A 13,014-nucleotide genomic window follows, 5' to 3' on the forward strand; every position below is an offset into this window, starting at 1 on the left:
CTCAATTCCTGAATTTTATAGGATGCACAGCTCGGGATCAGATCTGTGCAGCCGGCTCCTCCCAGCGCTTTCCTCATTCATTACATCCCAACTCCCATCCCCCTCCACAATCCCTCTCCCTCTCTCTCTCCCTCTCTCTCTTTTTCCTGCTCCAGTCATCATCTTGTCTGCATAAGTACAAGGAGGAAAATAGCCAGCACGTTCAATAACCACTGCCTTTTTTTAATGCTTGGGATCTTTAGAAAGGAAGGTTGTTTTGTGTCTGAGCATGACAAGGACTGCTGACAATCCAAGATTACAGTACAGCCAGCAGCATCAGCAGCAGCATCAGCAGCATGTTAGCAGCACCCAGAGGTACCTACCTCGGATAATAACCGCTTGTGGATACCTATTCCCTGCCGGAGAGGGACACTGACAGAAGGCAAGTAATTGCACACTTGCATTATTTACTATTTATCCTGTAATTGACACAACACTGCCATAAAACAAAGCCGCAATCATAGAAACAATATAAAACAAATCTATACAAATACAGAAAAAGATACAAAAGCAGAGAGAGCAACATAAGAAAGAGAGATAGCTTCTGCAGATTCCTCAACTACACGTCTAACACACGCATGTACCTACGTGCGCAAACAGCACAAGGCTCCACCGCACAGACACCTGCAGGTAAATGGTTAATACCTGGGGGAAGATGCACACAGTCACATTCATACGCGGCGGTTACGTCGGCTGCTTTACAGTCATGTACAAGCGCGACTGGAAGTAGACTTTTTTAGTCACCGGGTGTTCTATTAAACGCCGCTGTCTGATTACATACGGCTCACGTAAGCGCCAGCTTGATTATATATTCAGACGCGTGCACACGTGTGCACACATTAAAACCATCTCTTTCGGAATTCAAAAGGAATGAACCCAAAAGGATGAACGTGCGGACAGGCGAGAAATCGAAACGTGCCCACACCGCCACCAGAAGACAAGCGACCCATTAGAGCAGGACACGCTTATGTTTTATTCACTTCATATCGATTACCTGTTCGTTAGGTAGAGCCAACCTATTCCATAATGATGCACGGAGATAGCGCTTGACCTTACAAAGGGCTCACACTCTCGTCTTCCACATCCAGCACTCATACAAGGCCACTGTCTTAAGAAGCCAATTAACCTAAGCATGTTTTTTTTTTGGAGGGGAGTGTGGGAGGAAACCATGAATAAACCGACCGCCAACCAGGGGCGAACATGTAAACTCTATGCAGATGTTGCTCTGGTTCAATTTAAGAACATGAGCCCCCCCAGTATTTGATTTGAGCACATGAGACCCCCCCAGTGTGGTAAGGCAGTAGCACATGCTTCTGGATAGATTTTTTTTCGGTGGGGGGAGGAATAAAAAAGCAACTCATTTTTTGTGTATGTGCTCGGAATCTTTTGGAGGCAACGGATATAAAGATCTGTAGATGTTGCAGCCTGAATGTTTTCTCCTGGAGCTGTCTCAGGTTCTGCAACACTGCTTTCTGGGCTCTAGTGAGAAAACGTGCTCTCAGCTGTTATGGAAATTCAGTGAAGACTGGGCGCATTTATATTAGTCGCGGGGCGGATTTTCCTCGTTGGCTAGTGAGGTGGGCCTGGACCTTCTGTCTATAATATGGGACGTGACCTCTGCAGACAACTAGCAGCCCTACTTTTGCTTTTTCTACATGCTTGAGGATATTCATTCTAGGGTGGTTTGCCTTAATAAGGGAAAGGATTAAATCTGAAAAATAAAACATAAATATTTATAGCTATAATATAAATTATTATTTATATCACCCTACATCACGTTATCGATCGCTTCTTCCTTTTGCAGAAAAATCACACTTGTGAAAATGCATGAATTAGGAAAAGGTAAAAAAAATACATGAATATTAGAGTTTGGGTGAAATGAAGTAACGCATGCATTATCCCTACTCCCCCATTGGCTCCTGCATTGACTCTAATGGTTCGGGCAGGAGATCATTTCCTTTTTCTAAGAAACTCCTCCTATGTAAGTTTACCCGGGTCTGCAAACATTTTCATTTGTTTGACTGCACATTATGTTGTTGTCAGGGGTATTATTATAGTGATTAGTAAGCAAATGCATGAACGCAATACGCATGCTATGGGCATGTTCACACGTGTTGGATTTGCATGAGGTTTCTATCCCGTATCCTCTGTGGCTGTGCACCAAGTCCAAGTGACGATCAAATGCATTGAGGAAGAAGCACAATGCTTTTCTGTGTTGACTGTGCAGAAATAAAAGTAGCATGGTTGCATATCCGACACTGATTATTTTTTAATCTGTAGTGCAGATAAAAATACAGTAGGGGGCAGTGTCCTATGGCAACAAAACCCATTCACGTGAATGCTATATGGATGGTCTATTGGGTGCAGAATCTGACCCATGTGAATTCACACTTCTAGCATACAGTATATTAAACCATGTAATTAAAGTAGAAGATATAATTGTTTTTTTTTTAAATATCAATTAGGTTATACTTTATACTATATGTGGCACATCATATATTATTAGTTGGAGTGGATATTATATGACAAAATCCATATATATCACTTATGGGGATAAACAATTTTCAATGTCCCAATGTTAGTTTTTTGTGGGGGGGTCTTCTCTGACCTTCAGATTTAATCATAACTTATGTGCTCTGTGTAATATCTTTATATATATATTTATATATTCCTTTATATATTGTATTTATGGCATCAATTATTGTGTTCCTCCTGGTGCCCCAGACACTTAGTATCAATGTCTTTACTTCCCTTTGTTTTTGGCACCGAGGTGGATGTAGATGCAAGGAGTGCTGAAGTCATCTCCACGGCTAAAAATTATTAATTGCGGAACGTCCTGGATATCATTTAACGAGACTGCCGACTGAAAACAACAAAGCAATCACTCCAAATGAATTGATAGTCAACTTGGCATAGCAAATGTTACTGGGTGTATTGACCCGTGTATGAAATATATATATCGATAAAAACAAGGTCAAAGTGAAGGATCAGTATAACGAATATATATGTCCTCTGGCCGACCGGCCAACATCAATCTCTGCTAAAATTCTCCATCCAGGGCACAGTTGGGCATGAGACTGTGGCTTTATACATTTGAATTATTTGCATGTCCTTTTATCCTTTCTTTTCCCTTACCAGCGGCATATACTGCCTCCTTGTGAGCAGTGGGTTGAGGAACTTGTGTTTCCTTAGAATAGATTTTTTAATAACTCCTCTCCGAATTTCAGAATATGCTTAAATGATGTGCGTTTGCCTCCTCGTTGCCTTCTGCTTCCTTTCTGTCCTTGTTGTTATTTTCCGCACAAAGGTTTTTGTCGGAGGAGTCTTTTGTTCACTTGAACATTCCGTATTGTATCAGCAGTTTTTGTTTTTTCAGGATGGGTTTTACTCCGGAAAATTGCATGTTTAGTCTTTTGTGTCTTCTTCAAAGAGGACATCATTATCATCGAGAATCTATAGCTGATAGGAAAAACAAATGCCGTCTCCGCCTGCTTGCGTGATTTAGGTTTCTTTACACGACTTTGTTTTTTTATTTTTACTCTTAATGTTGCGAACATGGTATCATTTATTATTATTATAATTCATAAGTCCAATTTAGAATTGCAGATTTACCATTTTGCCAAAATTGCTGTATCATTAACCCCTTCTTTTTCCTTCCATCAATCGCCTATACTGAGTAATATTTCTCAATATCGCATCAAATAGTTAAATTGCAAGCTATAAAGTTCTTTTTTGCAGGAAAATGTGGGACTAAATTGTTTTTTTTTAACTGTAAAATTAGTAGGACTACATATTTTAGATTTTTATATATGGTATAAATCAGATGACTGGAATGGATAAAGTCATCACTATATAACTAAAACTATGTACGCTTTTACATACCACTAGAGCCCAACCTAGATGACTCAAGAATGGATAATCACCACTTGACCTTTTTTTTTAGTATTTGAACCATGATAATTCACTATGCTGCAATGTTAATTCCTTTCGAATGTGGATCTTCTTCCTGTTCATTGAAGTAAGTAATGTACAAGGCATGGGGAAAAAAATCCCATAAAGAATAGAGGAGACTGAAGGTCATGATCTATGGGAGGCATCGTTCTTATGACCACTGCTTCACGTATGTCTACGTAGTAATCTTGGAGTGTGTATATTTTGGACCTGATAAGTCAGCGGAAATATTCCAAATGCATCTGTTCTACTACATAAAGTCATAGAGTAACATCTGCAGTAAACAAATGCTTACAGGCCGTAGCCGAAACTGTCATTTTTTATTGATTTTTAGGTGTGATTTCTATGCACCAACTTGACATGGTCTTTTTTTTCACAAGGAATGTCACTTTGAACTCCAAACAATTTCAAGATGCACACAAGAATATATTTAGAGCGAAAAAGCTGAGTGGTCACGTAATTCCTTGATGTTCCTAGCTCTGTACCTTTGCCCTGTTCTTGGTTATATATCTGTTCTCCTTCTGGTTGCAGACTTATGATACACACACTTTGGCTATACACATGACTCTCTCATCCATTCTCTGGTACTGATCCCATGTGACCTTTGGTTTGACCTCTGGCTTGGTATTGTCCTCACTTTAATCTGCTGATTCCTATATTGTCATTACTTAGACAAACCTCTGGACCTTGGCATTGAATGGATTACTTGCGTGCAATATTGTCTTTTGAGAACCAGTAGAGCTTAATCTTACCACAAGACAAAGGGCTTATAAAACTTAGTCCATAGTGTTTCTGTATTTTTAAACCAAAAGCCTGGAGAAGAATGAAATTTTTATCTGTGCTCCTTCTGGTTGATGATTTCTGATAGTCACACTTTGACTATACACATGACTCTCTCGTCTGTTCTGTCATATTGTGGTCATCTAACCCTTGGTTTGACCTCTGGTTTGGTATCGATCTCACTTTCATCTGCTGGTTACTGTAGTTTCATTACTTAGGTTGGAGAACCTGGGCACTGAATGAAATGGATTACTTACATTATTGTCTTTTAAGATCCAATAGAACTTACCTTAAATGATCCAAGCCTCAAGGCGAATGTATCTTGAAATTTCTAAAATCATGTCGAGGCTGAAGAAGATGGGAGGGATAATAAAACCCTATAGAACAAGAGGTTTCTACTTTAAAACCATAGCTCCTGCCTTATGATCTTCTCTTTCAAGGGTCACAATCTACCAAAAAAATGAAGCATTTTGATAACCATATTTAACATTTTTTCATTAAAATACAAATAATTAAAGGGTTATTTCCAAAAAAACAAGTTATTCCCTGTCCATAGAGGATAAAATGCTTATTGCTGTGGTTTCTACCACTGTGACACCCATTGATCCCGAGATCGGTATTGAAGCAGAGGTGAATGTTTGACTCCCACTACATTCATTGTCTATGGTACCACTGGAAAAAGTTGAGCTCTGTACTCAGCCTTCACCGGCATGTCCCATTGACAACGAATATAGCAGAGGATGAGCATGCACACTTCCTCTCCATTTAGGATGGGACTCCAGAGCCACAATCTCAGGATTACAAGGGCCCCCAGCATTCGGATCCCCAGTGATCAGCCAGTTATCCTGTATCATATGAATCCTACAGATAAGGGCTCAAAAGTATTTTTGGAAATAACCCTTTAATAGATTTTTTTAAAGTGGACATAAATGAGATACATATAGTACATTGAAAAAACTGGATAACGTTTCCCAAAATTATATCAACATTTTCCAAATGATTACTTGTTGGATTATGGATTTGTTACAAGGGTCTGTCAGTAGTTATCCGGCATCTCTAAAATGACTACCATAGACAGGTTTAGTGCAAGCCACTCTATTTACCAGATCCCAGGGATTGTTCTGGCTTTTTCTTTTTTTACCTCTGTACAGGAAACTGGACTTACTCTGGTGCCCACAGAATCAGCTGCTGACCTACACTTTTAACGCCTGTACAGAAATTTGGTCATACACTGGTGCCCCTGGGTTGGGCCATGGAGTCAGCTGCTGGCCTTCACCTTTTAATCTCTGTATAGAGATTTAGACTTACACAGAGATCTGGGATTATACGAAATCCCTGGGTTAGGTCATGCAGTCAGCTGCTGACCTTCACATTTTAACCCCTGTACAGAGATTGGGTCTTACACTGGTGCCCCTGGGTTAGGGCCATGGAGTAAGCTGCTGGTCTTCACCTTTTAGCCCCTGTACAGAGATTTCGACTTACACAGGGTCCCTGGGTTGGGGTCAAGGAGTCAGCTGATGGCCTTCACGTTTTAGCCTCTGTACAGAGATTTAGACTTACATGGGGCCCTGGGTTGGGTCCACGGAATCATTTGGCAGGGGTAGTCAATATTCAGTCTGGCAAGACTAGTCAGGTAGCCAGGTAAGAACCAAGAAGGCTGTAAAGGTACAAAATCAGATGGTAAAAGAATGGTCAGGAAACAAGTTGCAGTAGGACAACAGAAATATTATAAGCAAGCGCAGATTGCACAGGGACAGAATTTGAGTAAATTAACTGTGTCTGGCAACTCACTGCACAAGGATGGGAGTATCTGTAGGGTTTGGTGCCATGCCATTCACCAAAGCAAGGAGCTGAATACTTCAGCTGTACAATTCACAAACCCATATGGCCTGACTGGACGACACACAGCAGGTCCCAGTCTAGGTGGTTGGATAAAGCCTGTGCCACCAAGAACTTCTAGTTACAACATCTCCACCATCACCAGCACTGCCTGCACCATGAATATGGTGGCACCTGGTGACAGAAGCAGACGTCACAGGAGCGGTCCCGGAGGAGATGTGACAGGTTTACAGTACTCCATCTTAATCTAGTGTTAACAGTGTTGATTTCAATTTCCAATAGGTTTTTAATATTTTTCTTCAAGTCTTGTATAGAATTGAGAATTCCTTATGATATAGATTTTTGTCATGGCTGGTATGCTTTCTGGAGTATTGGCAGCACTCTTATGAAATTGGATTGAAAACCTGTGATAACACTTGTGATTTGCTTTAATGAAATGATTTCAGGTTTGATGAGAAACACAGCTTGGATACTGTTATTGGCATCTACATGTAGAGGAAGTGAGAGGTCACAAAAGGAAAGGTTCCCGTGGCCTTCAGAAGCTTGGCAAACCGGTTCCTTAGTATGTACTGAAGGATCCAAGGTCATATGGTCAAATTAAGATTTTATTTCAAAGTCAGGAAGAGGACATCACAGGGTCCTAATTACTGGGACGCTAAAAGCTATTATTAAGATCAGAATAGAAGGAACTGTATAGGTGGTAATGAAGGAAAGGTTAAAGAGGTTTTTTCTGTTTCAATAAAAAAATGGGGACTGCTGATGCTTTGGTAAAGGAAAAAAAATACATATATGTATGTATAAAAGCAGCACTTATTTGCACCCCGCTGGCCTCTGTTGACAGGGTGTCTACAAGTCATGACCACTGAACCCATTCACTGGGCTTAGAAGTGATGTCGAAGTAGACAGCATGATGAGACTCTGAAACAGTGATGGCTTCAGCAGATAATTACTACTTATTCCGGTATTTTATAGCATAAGCAGTTTCAGCCCTGTTTTTAATGAACCAGTTGGTTGTTGCTATGTTATTATTTTTTTTTCTTTTTAGAATAGTCTCCAAATCATGTTGGCAAGGTGACAGGTGGCTCAGTGGTTAGCATTGTTTCTTTGCAGTTCTAGGGTCCTTGATTAGAATCCAGGACCACAAATTAGAATTTGGCCAAGGGCAACATATTCTTCAAGCTAGTATGTTGCTTCTCCTTTTGTTTGCATGGCTTTCCTGACACACTCCAACAATATTCTAAGTGGTTACTTGGCATCCTATGAAACTGACCTTTGTGTGTTTTTGTCCCTAAAAAATATATATATTTTGTGAATCCCTTTAGGGACAGTGATTGATGAGAATGGTGACAATCTCTGTAGAGCGCTGTGGAATATTGTAATAAGCTAATTTAATGGTCACTTCACTACACTCTCTTGATTTGCTGGTCAGTGTTGATGCGAAGATGGATGGAGTGAAATGTTGGGCGATCCTGGAGGAAAACCTGTTAGGGTGTGTGCACATGTAGGGCCGGTGGTGGGGTGCCGAGCTGGGGGGGGTGATAGGGGGTGATCCCACTTCTTACCGCGCAGAGATGATACAGAGACACGATGAGGCAGATTCTGGGTGCAACAGGTCCAAGTTTATTTCACACCGTCCGACTGACGGTCCTCGCGGTACACCGCGATATCTCTCTCTGCCCTCCGTGTTCAGGGCCGCTTCAACACCGTATGTTACACAAGGGACGTACTTACACGTCACGTCCCGTCTCACACTGTGACAATCCTGACAGCTCGGTTACTGTGGCCGCCTTAGGCCCGTACACCAACAGCACTTTACTAATCAGTCTCGTCGTTAAACATACGGTGTCTTCCACCCAGAGCCTTGTCTCTGCTGCGGTCCTTCCCTGTCAGGACCACCCCCCTGACGTTTCCTCTCCTCAGTCCCCTTGGTCGGATTCTCCTCAGGGCACACAGACTGGCGAAGTCCTCCTGTCACCTGGGCTCCCCCTGGGGACTGGAACGTTCTGGAACCCTCCCTCAGTATTTATAACTTCCCCGGTTCCTTGAAACTGTCACTAACTGTCACCACGCCCCCCATGACCAACGGTTTCTAAAGCCCTAAGCTGCTGTAAAGTCCTTTGCTCACACTCCACCCTGCCATCTAATGGTCATCCCAAGGTACTGCACGTCCACTACACTTTTCTAGTTGTTTCCCCACTGTAATCACTGTCTCCTACCTACACTGTGCAAACCTATCTTTCTTCACTCTGACTAGTCCGTCCGTCCGTCAGGTCACCTTCCCTACACACATGCTGCGGATTCTGCTGCGGATTGATCCGCGCGGATTTTGCAAAATCCACAGGTCAAAAGATCTGCGATTTATCTGCGGTTTTGCCCTGCGGTTTATCACCTCTACAAAGGAGGAGATGGTAAACCGCAGTGGAATCCGCAGAAAAAATTGACATGTCAATTCTTTCTGCAGATTAGAAACCGCAGCAAATCCGCGCGGAAAAATCCGCACCGTCTACACTGCGGTTTTCATTTCCCATAGGATATTATGGTACTGTACACCGCAGTAGGAACTGCTGTGGATCCGCGGGCCAAAACCGCTGCAGATCCGCAGGAAAATCCGCAGCATGTGCACACAGCCTTAGCGGCTGCAAAGTCTTGAGACTGAAGCGTAGGTTCCCCTTCCTGCAGGATTACGACCCTAAACATCCTGCTAGAGCTACAATGGAGGGGGTATAGATCAGAGCATATTCATGTGTGTGAACGGCCCAGTCACAATCCAGTCTCAAATCCCACTGAAAATCTGTGACAAGACAGGAAAATTACTGATCACAAACGTCACCATCCAATGTCACTGAGCGAGAGCGAGTGTGCAAAGAGGAAGGGGAAAAATGTCACCTCGAGATGTGCAAAGCTGAAAGAGACAGACCCTAAAAGACTGCAGAGAAATGGGTCGCCCTACCAGGGCTGTGGGGTACTCGGTACCGGGCCCGATGAGCTTCAATGGGAGATGTCACGGCAGCAGGGCAGAGTAGGTGAAGTGACACTTAGATGATGTAGTGTCGGGCGCAGGGGATGTAGCAGTGCTAGGCAGGTTGACGCAGGAATAAGTAGAGGACACCGGGGCATGTAGTTCCAAAGCTTTACTCACAGTCTGTTGTGGCACAAGAGCCGCATCCGTGCCGTGTCCTCCGGGTCAGGAGCTCAGCCAACTTCCAGGCAAGATGAAGTACTTCTTTCCAACACTCCGCCAACATATGTGCCTTTTCTGAACGTCTCCCTCTTAGCGCCTTTAGTGAAGTACTCACAGTACTGAGTTGCACTGGAGTTCCTCCTGTCAGATGTTTCTATGAACTCTACTTGTACGGCAGACAGCTGTAACCTGCTTCGGGGACTCCTTACTACCTAGTCCCAGCTCACTGACATTGCTGTTGTGCCCCCAAGTCTTGTTTGGGAATAAAGTGGTGACAACTTCTATTCCTCCGGTGTCTGCTTCAGGACCATTAGTATCCATACAACCTCAGGGACCGGACCCCGGCCTTGCGCTTAGAACTTGGGAAGGGTTCTCCTCTAACCCTAATCCTTGGTTCTCTTCTCCTCACGTTCTGTACTAATCTTTCCCTTCTTATGGAGAGTCAGACTTTCTATTAATGTTCCTTTCCTGTGCCAGCAGACCCAGGTCACTGAGGTTGGCTGCAGCACTTCCTTCCTCCATCCCACTCCGGGGATCTCCTTTCACAGACTGACCTCGTCAGACTCCTGTGACAAACTGACCAATTCCTACACTCTTCCCGCTCTTTTGAGTGCAAAACTAAACTCCACCCGCCTCCCAGCATGCTTCATGTTCCAAGCAGGGAGCCACCAAAGGATGCTTTGCTACACTACTATGTTGTATGGGATGCAGGTGTTGGAGTGTGGTCAGGTGTCTCCACCTTACCTGGATGGTGGGGTACCACACCTCAGGAGGAGGTGCAGTACCTCTGTGGCGACTGAACCCTCAGGGGCACCACATACCCCCCGTTAAACACAGCACATCCGCGGGCTGCAAGAAAAACAAAGGTTGACAAATACAGGAACATACAAAATTTTTTGTAATGCTTAGTAAGCAATTCTTATCTAATCTTCTCAATATGAGAGGTACTGTTTCTTGAACGTTGCAAAACAACTTTAACTATCTATGTTTTAATACAGTACCTAATTCAAAAGTGCTATTGGCAGTAACTCACTACCACTTCAAGTACTCTTCATCAACACATTTCTTCTTCATCTCTTCTTTCACATTTCCTACTTCCTATTATTAACCTTAAGTGACAACTGCTGTTGCCGGGTTCGTCACCTGCAAGTTTTCAAATCTTTATTCAAAAATCAAAGCATTGGTCTAAATTATATAAAAAAAACATTTACTATTTACTTTTTCTATCAAAAATGCTAGACATTATTAATAAGTGCAACATAGACATTGATCCAGCCAAGATATCTTGAAATGTCCTTATTCTTAGTGAGGTAGTCGTTATTCTTAAAAGACTTATGTAAAACCAAGAAAGGGCACCTAAAGAGGTGCAACTATATACAATAAAGTTTGTGATTCACTCCAAGTTCATGATCACTGCAGTTCAATACGAAAAATGCTGCCAATAAAACTGGGCAACAAAACTGGAATCAACAGGGAAAACATCATGATAACCAAAAATAGAAAAAATAGAAAAACAAGCACAATGGTGCTAATACCCTCTTGGTTAACATAGTTAGTTATTTTCTCCTTTAGTGTTAGTGTTCCCCTCCTGGGGTACTGGACTTGGGCTGCTGCTTCCAGGGGAGAACTTCTGGACATCCTTTTCCTGTTGACTGGTTACCATAGGACGAGGTGGTGGCAGCTGGGTGGATTGCTGCCCGAAGTACAGCTGGTGTAAAAACCTGTACCATGGGGTGGGCGACAGGGGTAGATGTTGCCTGCCTGGCGTTGGTAGGTGTGATCAGTACAGTGGGTGGTACTCCTGCTGGGGGAACATAAGCATGTTCCTTCTTATAGGCCGCAATGAAATCTTCAGGAATGCGGCACATTTTCATCGCGTACCATCCACGCAGTCCCTCATGCTGGGTAAAGGTTACATATTCCCCCGGTTGCAGATCCCTAGCAGGGTGTCCCTTCCTCAGGTGTGACTCCACATCTCTCCTGCTGAAGAACAGGTCACTGATCCTCTTGGGGTCTGCAATGAACCTAAACCCCCGCTCATGATTGACATTGAGGACCTGTCCCCATCCAGCCGAAGTCCTGGGGACCATAGTGACCGGCACGGACCTTTTGCTTCAGGTCCAGATCTGGGCCTAACACAGCCAACCTCCTCTGTTCCCTTTCTCTTTGCTCGGCTGCCAGGTGACAAATGGTTTCTTGGCAACGAGCCCGTGTCTCATCTTCCTCTTTCCGGGGCCTGCTACTACCCACAGTGGACAAGGGTACTACCGCTAGGGGTTCAGGTGTTTCCCCCAGGGCTCAGAGTCCCGGTCCCAGACGAGGTCCAGCACCACTTGTCCGGACGCTGCAGCAGCTACACACCCGGAGGCCTTCCCAGGGACAGGGGCACTAGACGTACCTGGGGCCTCCTGGCGGTGTCCTGGCTCCTGTGCAGACTTGAGACGGCAGGCAGCAGCAGGAACATCCTCAGGGATAGTTCATTTGGATGTCGCCAGCGGTGTAGCAGATGGCGGCTCTGGGTTCGCAGGGGTCTCTGGTGGGACCTGCGTAGCCGCGTCAGGTCCAGGCGGGGACTCAACTTCTTCCTCCACTTCAGCTCCAAGGCCCTCGGACGACTCCTCCTGGCAGGCCTCACGCAGCGGTGAAGACAGCAGGGAGATGGTGATAGACGGCTGCCGGTGGTATTGCAGCGGCCGCAGGCTCCACAGGGTCTGCCTGGGGGAGGTCCGGTGCAGCAGTGGCGGGTACCGGTGACTGTGGTACCACTGATGGAGGCCCCTCCTGGGCATGCTGCCAGTTCATCCTCCATAACACCTCCTGCCTCAGTCGCAGACAGGTGGTCAGCTGGGCTATCTCATCCTCCAGCTGCTGATGGTTCATGCCGTAAGCCAGATCGGTGCCTTCAGCCATTACGCCGGGGAGATTCAGTTCAACCTCCCTTCGCTCTTCAGGCCTCCTCTCTCCTTCCATCATGGTGTTCTCTCCTTCTTCTTCCTGTCTGGACACTTTTCCCGCCACCGGCTCTCGCTCCTCCTTCTGGGGGCGGCGTCTTCTTCCTACTCCTCCATACTAGGCCAGTATACAAACCGCTCGGGGGGCGGGCCATGTTGTGGTTGCATAGAAGTTCAGGCAGGGGAGTCCCAGGACAGTTTGCAGTCTTTTCTTAGGACCACCCATGTTGTCACGCCCTTCTTCTCCGTGCCGGTGGCCATTTTTAGCGTTCA

The 13,014-nt window shown here is 44.5% G+C and overlaps 1 protein-coding gene across 2 annotated transcripts in view; it reads left to right on the forward strand.

Moving 5' to 3' along the window:
* Positions 1-51: 51 nt before the first annotated feature.
* Positions 52-13,014, forward strand: part of BRINP1 (BMP/retinoic acid inducible neural specific 1) — a 371,033-nt gene continuing 358,070 nt past the window's right edge. For both annotated transcript variants that reach the window (XM_073573121.1, XM_073573122.1), the window contains exon 1: positions 52-421. The gene's annotated coding sequence lies outside the window, so the exon portion shown is untranslated. The remainder of the gene's footprint in view (positions 422-13,014) is intronic.

The sequence above is a fragment of the Dendrobates tinctorius genome, unplaced genomic scaffold (genome assembly GCF_039654945.1).
Source record: "Dendrobates tinctorius isolate UK_male_01 unplaced genomic scaffold, ASM3965494v1 ptg000034l, whole genome shotgun sequence".
NCBI classification, from domain to species: domain Eukaryota; kingdom Metazoa; phylum Chordata; class Amphibia; order Anura; family Dendrobatidae; genus Dendrobates; species Dendrobates tinctorius.